The following is a 7893-nucleotide window of genomic DNA, read 5'->3' as shown; positions in this document are numbered from 1 at the left end:
TAGATGGGATGATTTAAGTTAAGTAAATCTGGCTAGAAAAAAGTCAAGCTAAGGCCGGGCATTCATAAATAAGAATAAGCCTCCATGTGTATTCATTTGGGAGCTAGGTAGCAGGCCCCCAAAGAGTCAAAAGAATAGAAAAAAAAAACCAACAACAACAAAACACCTTAGAGTCCCACTACAACACTGATGGCTTGGAAGCTCCCCTGAGAGTTGGTGGTGCTGAGCCCGAAAGCGCAGAGCCGAACATCTGTTGACCTTGGCAACAGCGATGGGCTTTTTTCCTGGGCAGAAATGTTTTCTTCCTCCTGTTTGCCTCCATCCCGCTCCCAGTCCGTTGGACAATGCTGCCCACATTCATGGTGTGCGTCCCCACAAGTTACCCACCAACACACTCAGAGGTACATTTTTACCAACCCTTAGTAGCTTTTAATCCAGTCAAGTTGACAATCAAAATCAAGCATCCCAGAGCTCGTGGGCAAAGGGGAAGCATGGATTAGCAATCTGGGCAATTGATGGAAGAAAACTCTTAAACTACAGTACAGAATTCTAAGGAGATGAAGGAAGGAGCAGGGCATGGTGGCACAGAGCTGATATCTCCACCCTTGGAAAGTGGAGCAGGAGTTTAAGATCATTGCTAACTACATTGTAAATACAAAGCTAGCCTGGGTTTCACAAAATTCTGTCTCAAAAACTCAATGCCCCCAAAATCCCAAATCAAAGTCCCTTTCATCTCTGTTTTCATCCTAGATGCTCTCTATTGTGATAAACACTATGACCAAAGCAACTTGGGGAGTAAAGCGTAAATCAGGACAGGAACCTGGAAGCTAGAACTGAAGCGGAGACCACGGAGGGATGCTGCTTACTGGCTTGCTCTGTTTGCTTTCTTATACAACCCAGGACCACCTGTCCAGGGTGTATAAACAAGAAAAGGCCCCACAGGCTTGCCTACAGATAAAAATAAAGTATTTTCTCAATTGAGGTTCCCCCTTCTCAGATGACTCCAGTTTATGTCAAGCTGGAAAAGAAAAAAAAAAACCTAACCAACACACCTATTTTCGTATACTTAATTCCTACTAGAGCCTATGATTGTTGTGAAATAATCTTTTTGTACGCTGTGAAGATGTGTTGCTCTTATTGGTTTAATAAAGGGCTCAATGGCCAATAGCTAGGCAAGGAGAGGTTAGGCAGGACATGTGGACAGGGAGAGAGCCCTGGGAGGAAGTATGGCAAACTTGCCAGGAGATGCAGGGAAAAGCAAGATGAACATGCCAAGCTGAGGAAAGGTACCCAGCCACACGGTAGAGCATAGATAAGAAATATGGGTTAATTTAAGTTGCAAGAGTTAGTTAGCAACAAGTCTAAGTTATCGGCCAAGCATTTATAATTAGTAATAAGTCTCTGTGTGTTTTTTTTTTGGGAGCTGGCTGGTGGGACAGAAAATTCTGAAAACATATGATGATTTATCTATGATTATTCTCCAACTCAGCTCAAGAAACACGCCTAGAGAAGTCAGAATTTGACCTAAGACCACACAGCTGGGGCAAAACTGCCATTCAGTCCCAGGTGATCTGCGTGGTCTGTGTTGTCGTTCATAGTTTCCACCATTTTGTTTTGTTAGTTGTGAGACAGGGTCTGGCTGTGTCATCCAGGCTCATGTTGAGTTTGTGATCCCTCTGCTTCAGCCTCTCCCGTGCTGGAATTACAAGTGTGTCCCACCATTTAATGCCCGAGCCATTGCTCCACGATGGAAGACCCAGATGCTGTCTGCACAGAACTCACCAGGAACCCCAAAGATATAAAAATTCAGGGATGGTCACATTCCTTACATAAAAGGGCATGGGAGGGTTAGCAAAACAGAGTGATGGTAGCGTGTCCCCCTTCATGCTGTAAGGCTGCTGGTTCTGAAGTGGGGGAAAGGAAGTTTTTTTGTTTTTTTGGGGTTTTTTTTGTTTTTTTTTTTTTTTTGATTTTTGAGACAGGGTTTCTCTGAAGTTTTTGGTGCCTGTCCTGGAACTAGCTCTTGTAGACCAGGCTGGCCTCGAACTCACAGAAATCCACCTGCCTCTGCCTCCCGAGTGCTGGGATTAAAGGCGTGCGCCACCACCGTCCGGCCCGGGAAAGGAAGTTTTAACTGGGTATGGTGGTGCATACTGGGAAATGTTCTCAGAAGGCTGAGGTGGGATGATCTTGATGACACTGGAGATATCAAGGTTGAGCGGGAAACCTCTGGGACTGACGCTTTCTCATGGACAGGAACATGTGGAGAAAAATAGAAACGCTGCCAGTGTGTCAGGAAACAGAGACACACTTCCGAAGGAGGAAACCAGCTGGAATAAACAGCAGATGCTGTGTGAGGCCGGGGCTTTCATGTCACACCTGGAGGCTTTGGGAGTCCTTTGATAGTGCGGGCTTTTCTGCACATGCTCTGTCTGCTGCATGCGTTCATGTCTCATTACCATATTAAATCACTACCCAGGGAAAGTGGATTTTATAATGAGTTACAGGTCATTTTCAGACACTGTGGAATGTCAGTGGGCAACAGTAGCTCTAGGCAGTTCTGGGTGTGTGTGTGTATGCGTGTGTGTGTGTGTGTGTGTGTGTGTGTGGCAGTAGAGAATGGCCAGTCTTCCTGTTTGCCAACAGATTTTTCTCACTTGATAATTTTTCAGCCTTTGTACAGACTCTTCCAGACCTCATTCTCTGTCCCTATGTCCTATCTGAGGTCTAAGCCAGGCTGGGTGACAGAGTGAGACTCTGTCCCCACAAAATCTAAAGAGCAGAAACAACAAACCAATCATAAGTCATGGTAGTATATATAATCTACAAAATTCCCTCACATGCTTTAATTATATCTAATGATTATATCTAACATAAATCCATGTGCCGTAAAGTTTCTATACTTCATTGCTAAGAAATAAGAACAAGTCTTGGAGGGACTCCTCAGTGGTTAAGAGCATTCGCTCTTGCAGAGGAGTTGGTTCAATACCCGAGAGCCCCGTGGCCGCTCACAACCATCCAAAACTCCATTCCTAGAATACGAAAGATACACAGACAGACATGCAAGCAAAATACTCATACACATAAAATAAAATAAAATAAAATAGCTAAATCTAAGAAAAATAAGAATAAAGTCTTACATGTTCAATTCAGACACAAATTTTAAAAAACAATTTGGGTCCACTGTTAGAATCCGTGAATATAAAATGTACAAACACGAAGGACTAATTGTTTATAATTTTGAAACAAATACATTATCATAAAAGGAAAAACATCCCCACAGCCCCAAAAGAGATGTACAAAAGAGGAGCGACTGCTGGCCAGGTGGCCAGGCTCTGTTAGAATTAGGCCCAGGGAAGCACTGTGCCAGTATCCTCCACCAGCCTCCAGCGGAGGTGCTGGCCTCTCCCGGCAGGTCCTCCAGGGCAGCCCTCTGTCAGGGAGAACCTTGCTGAGCTTTCTCAGGCTCTTGGGTCCTACCATCTGGCAGTGCCCAGAATTACAGGGAGGCTGTTTCTGCAGCCAGGGAGACAGCCCAGCCCTTGTGTAAGTGGGTGCAAGGCTCCCTCCCGTCTCCCTAATCTAGAGGTAGCGGCACTAACCTGGCTACAAGGCAATGGCCACCCCAGCCAATTGCTCTCTGGGTCTGTCCCTCTTCCACACCTGCCGGCTGAAAAACCTTTCCCACGCCGCTAATTAGCTCCACACGAACAGGGCTTTCCCCACATCAGACATGCCTGCTCAGTCACAGGGTGGGGTGGCAGGAAGGAAGAAGCCCCCCTCCGTCCCCAAACCCTGTGATTACAGGGGCAGCCTGCACCTGTAACCAAACCACACAGCAAAATCTCACCAGAGGTTGGTGGTTAAAAGGCAAAGAACATAGAGGGATTATTTTAATTTCCAATTTGGGGTACAAAATATGAGCTATGAAAGTTCTCTTATCCATACTCCAATCCACTCCCAAACCTAAGGTGGCTTCTGGTCAACATGAATATTGATGGCTCTTTTCAGTTTGCAAATGCTTTAAAAATATACTATATATGATATATTTACATATAATATATATTTACATATATATGTCACATTTGGTCCTCTAACGAAACTGTACCTGTTGCATTTATTTTACAAACAAAGAACCTGGGACTCAGAGAGACTCATTGTAGCTTGTGTGAGACCACTAGACCTTGTGGTTCCCCAGGGCAGGACTAGGAAGGTGAGCCTTCTCATCAGGGCACAGCCCCAAAGCAGATGGGGGATACAGGAACTGGCTCTATGTGGCCTCACCAGCTGGTGGGAAAGCAGCGCTCTGAAAGGAAATGTCTATGGAGGGGCCTCACTGCCACCGGATCCAAAGTGCAGGACCAAAGGGGCTGGGCCCCTAAAACAGCACAGTGCTGTTGGTATAAGAAATGGTTTCACCGTTGTTTTTAATCAAGTAGTGATTGCTTATAGCAAAAGGAACTCTGGGAAAATACAGTTGCTTTACAGTAACAAATGTCTGTGACCACGAGCTCAGGACAGAACACTTGAGATTACAGTGTTCCACCACCATTTGTGGTAGGGTTGCTAGGTGAACAGCTGGGGAGTGCACACTGTGGTAAAACTGCTCCTTCAAGGCTAGGGAGCACAGATGACATCAAGAAGGGCCTGGAGTACCACTAGCCCCTTTAAGGGCATTTCCCCCTAAAGATGTGAAGACAGCCTCCTGTGCCCCCCTCCTAATGTTTCCACCACCTGTTGGGTGTGGTGGTGCATGCCTGCCCCCCCCCCACCTCAGGAGGATTGCAACTTCAAAGCCAGAGGGCTACGAAGTGAGACTGTATCTCAAACAGTTTCTACTGTCTCCATGCACTAGACTGGAGAGGAAGCCTCTACCATGGAAACCTTTGGGATATATTCAAGCAAACTGTAGCCACGCTCAAATAGAAAGTAGCAAGAAGAATCACACCACCCATAAAATCAGCCATCCATCCTGCCCTAGTAGGGAATCTGCTGCCAACAGGACTTTCCTGATGGCACAGCAGGAGGCTGTTCCCTGGCACAGGAAGCCATTCTAAAGAGAGACACCCGGGTCCTTCCCTTTGGTAATCAGGCTACCAGGACAATGGGCCCCAGGAATGGAGTGTCCCATAAGTCTTGTCTCCTGGGAAGATTTCACATAGTTCTGACACCTTGTTGGATCACTGTGCTGGAGAGACCAAGGTCAGAGACAGACATGGATCAATGATGGGCAGGAGCTCACCTTGACTAGTCCTGCCTCATGTCAGGACTCCGGAAGACAGACTGGGTGTGTGTGTGTGTGGGGGGGGGGTTATCACTGAATATCTTTATTTATTCCTCTGTCTAGTGTAGCTACATTGAATAAATTCCTTCTCTGATTTTCACTCATCTCTTTCCCTGGCTTGTTGAGGACAAATGCCCAGTCCTCGTATGTTAGGGCTGCCAAATCTATGCTCTGGCCCCAACAGCTTCTACCACTATCTTTGCTGTGAGTGTGCTACAGCAGGAATGTAGGCGGTTAAGTGTGCCTGTCTACAACATCAGAGTTTTACTGAATTCATTATGGTCGTTTCAGAGGCAACAGCTTCCCCAGCATTCCCAGTTTCCTCGACAGACCTGGCCCAGGCAAACACAGGTTCTTTTATTCTGACAGACCAGTCCACATCAACAGCAGGGAAGGGACTGAGCTGAAGCCTCCAGGACACCCAGGAGCTGTCTGCTGTCAATATTTAATGTCTATACTAGGTGGTCAGACGGCAGATCTGTGTGAGTCACAGCTGAGTGCTATGCGCCCATCTCTTCCAGGTGTGGGAGTCGCACCCTTTCCTTGACCCAATGTATCTGATAAGCTCTTGAACCTGGCTTTCCTGATATGATTTGAATAAGGCCAAGTGTCCCTCCAGTCCTCATCACCCCAATAAATGTATAAGAAATAAGTCATTTACCAGTCTGTACTGCACGGGTGGTACCAAATAGAGGGTACCATTCACATGTCCACCCAGTTACAGAATCATCCTCCATCCTCAAAATGGAATCAAAAAAATTCTGGTTAAATGGAGTCCCTCGGGGCACGGCACAGCCTGAAAGCCCACGGTTTTCCATAGCATGGAGGGACTTAAAGCAAGGGACAGTCTGATCTCCAGAGATTCAGAAGTCCCTTCCTTTCTGTTTCGTGGGAGGCCGGAAGCACATGTGGAGGCCGGGGGAAAGCTTTCCGGAGTCAGGTGCCTTCCACCTTGCTGGGTCTCTCTTGTGCCTGGCGGTGCGTATAGGCCATGGTCCCATTTCTGCCTCCCATCTCGGGGTAGGAGTGCTGGGATTACAGATGCACGCCAGAAATGCACCTCACAGTCCCCAGCTCTGTGTGGGTTCCAGGGGAATCTCGCACTGCCAGGCCTGTGTGGCTGTTGTCGTTACTTGCTGAGCCACCTCCCTGGCCGCTGTAGCTCTTTTCTCATGAACAGAACACAGCAAAGCTAGCCTAGCATGCCTTTGGTCCAAACCCTCAGGAGGCCGAAGCAGACAGACAGATGTCTGTGAGATAGAGGCTAACCTGGTCTACATGGCCAGTTCCAGGCCAGCCAGGGCTACATAGTGAGATATTGACTCAGGAACAAAATAACAAAAAGAAAAACAGAACAAAACCAATAAAAGATAATGGGATATCACTTTTATGATTAGGTTATAATACATTGTGGATTTTGTCTTATTACATAATACTTCTACAATTCCCCATTCCCCACCACACCCATACGCTCACACACGCACACATATGCACACACACACAAACACACAACGTTGCTTCTTGAAGACAGGATCTTACTGTGCAGTCCTAGCTGGCCTAGAATTCCCTATATAGACTAGGGCCTCCCTGCCATAAAATTTCTCCCTGGGTTTCCATCTCTGCGCACCAGGATTAAAGGCACCCATGACCAACTTAACAGACACTCTTTCCTGCTAATTTTAATGAGACGAACTGTCGCATGAAAAGGTCTGTGTGGCAAGGAGCTGAGGGTGGCATCTAGCCATCTCTAAACTGGCAATGAGGCCTTCAATTTAATACTGCATCAGTATTTTCTATCGAAACAGCAATGTCTTAGCAAGAACCTGTAGGTGTGAGAGGGGCCTTTCAGGGGAGGGGGACATGAGACATAAAATCTCGGGTCCAGACAGGCTGAAGTTCCACATGTGAAGGTGTGGGAATGGCCACAGGGCTGTTAGGCCGGAAGTAAAAAGGCGGAGGATAAGCCAGCGTGGTGACTGAGGAGATGTTGTCCGTACCTCTGTGTAAAGGGGTCGAGGCTGTGGAAGGATCACTGGAAGTATAAAAGCAACCTAGTCTACTGTTAAACTCACGGAGCAAGAACGGCATGAACCTGGCCTTCAGTCTAATTCTGCCAAGTCTAGCTGGTTTGGAACCTTTGTCAGAGACCACATGACTTTCCACTGAAGTAACTGTTTAACCCTTCTTCTCAGGAGTGTGCTTACAGATTCAACTTCCTGCAGCCATTCCCACAGCATCAGACTCAAGGGGGAGTAGGAAGGGGATGAAGCCGAGACACGTGTCCCAAAGGACCATGGTTCAAGTATTCTCTGTCAGAGTTACAGAAATATGACCAAGCAGTCCCACAGTTGGGGACTCTCCCAGGATCGTGCAGGGAGCTCATGTAAATGAGGGGCTCTGAGGTCCACGTCTCACTAACTTCACGTCCTGAGAAACTAAGGCACACAAGTTCCTAATTCTCCCCACGGTAAGCTTCAAGCAATACAGCTAATTCAGTTTCTGTGGTCAGAAGTCTAGGCCCCGTGTAGGAGGCCCTCTGCAGTGAGGGGGTCAGCGCAGGGTCTCTCTCTCGTCTAAAGCCTAAGGAAGAGGAGTGTCTTAGCTCCCTG

This window comes from Microtus oregoni, unplaced genomic scaffold (assembly GCF_018167655.1).
Source record: "Microtus oregoni isolate MIOR12 unplaced genomic scaffold, Mior012 000019F_ref0000042, whole genome shotgun sequence".
Taxonomy (NCBI): domain Eukaryota; kingdom Metazoa; phylum Chordata; class Mammalia; order Rodentia; family Cricetidae; genus Microtus; species Microtus oregoni.
The sequence above is the reverse complement of the archived record's forward strand: the minus strand, read 5'-3'. Positions refer to the sequence as shown.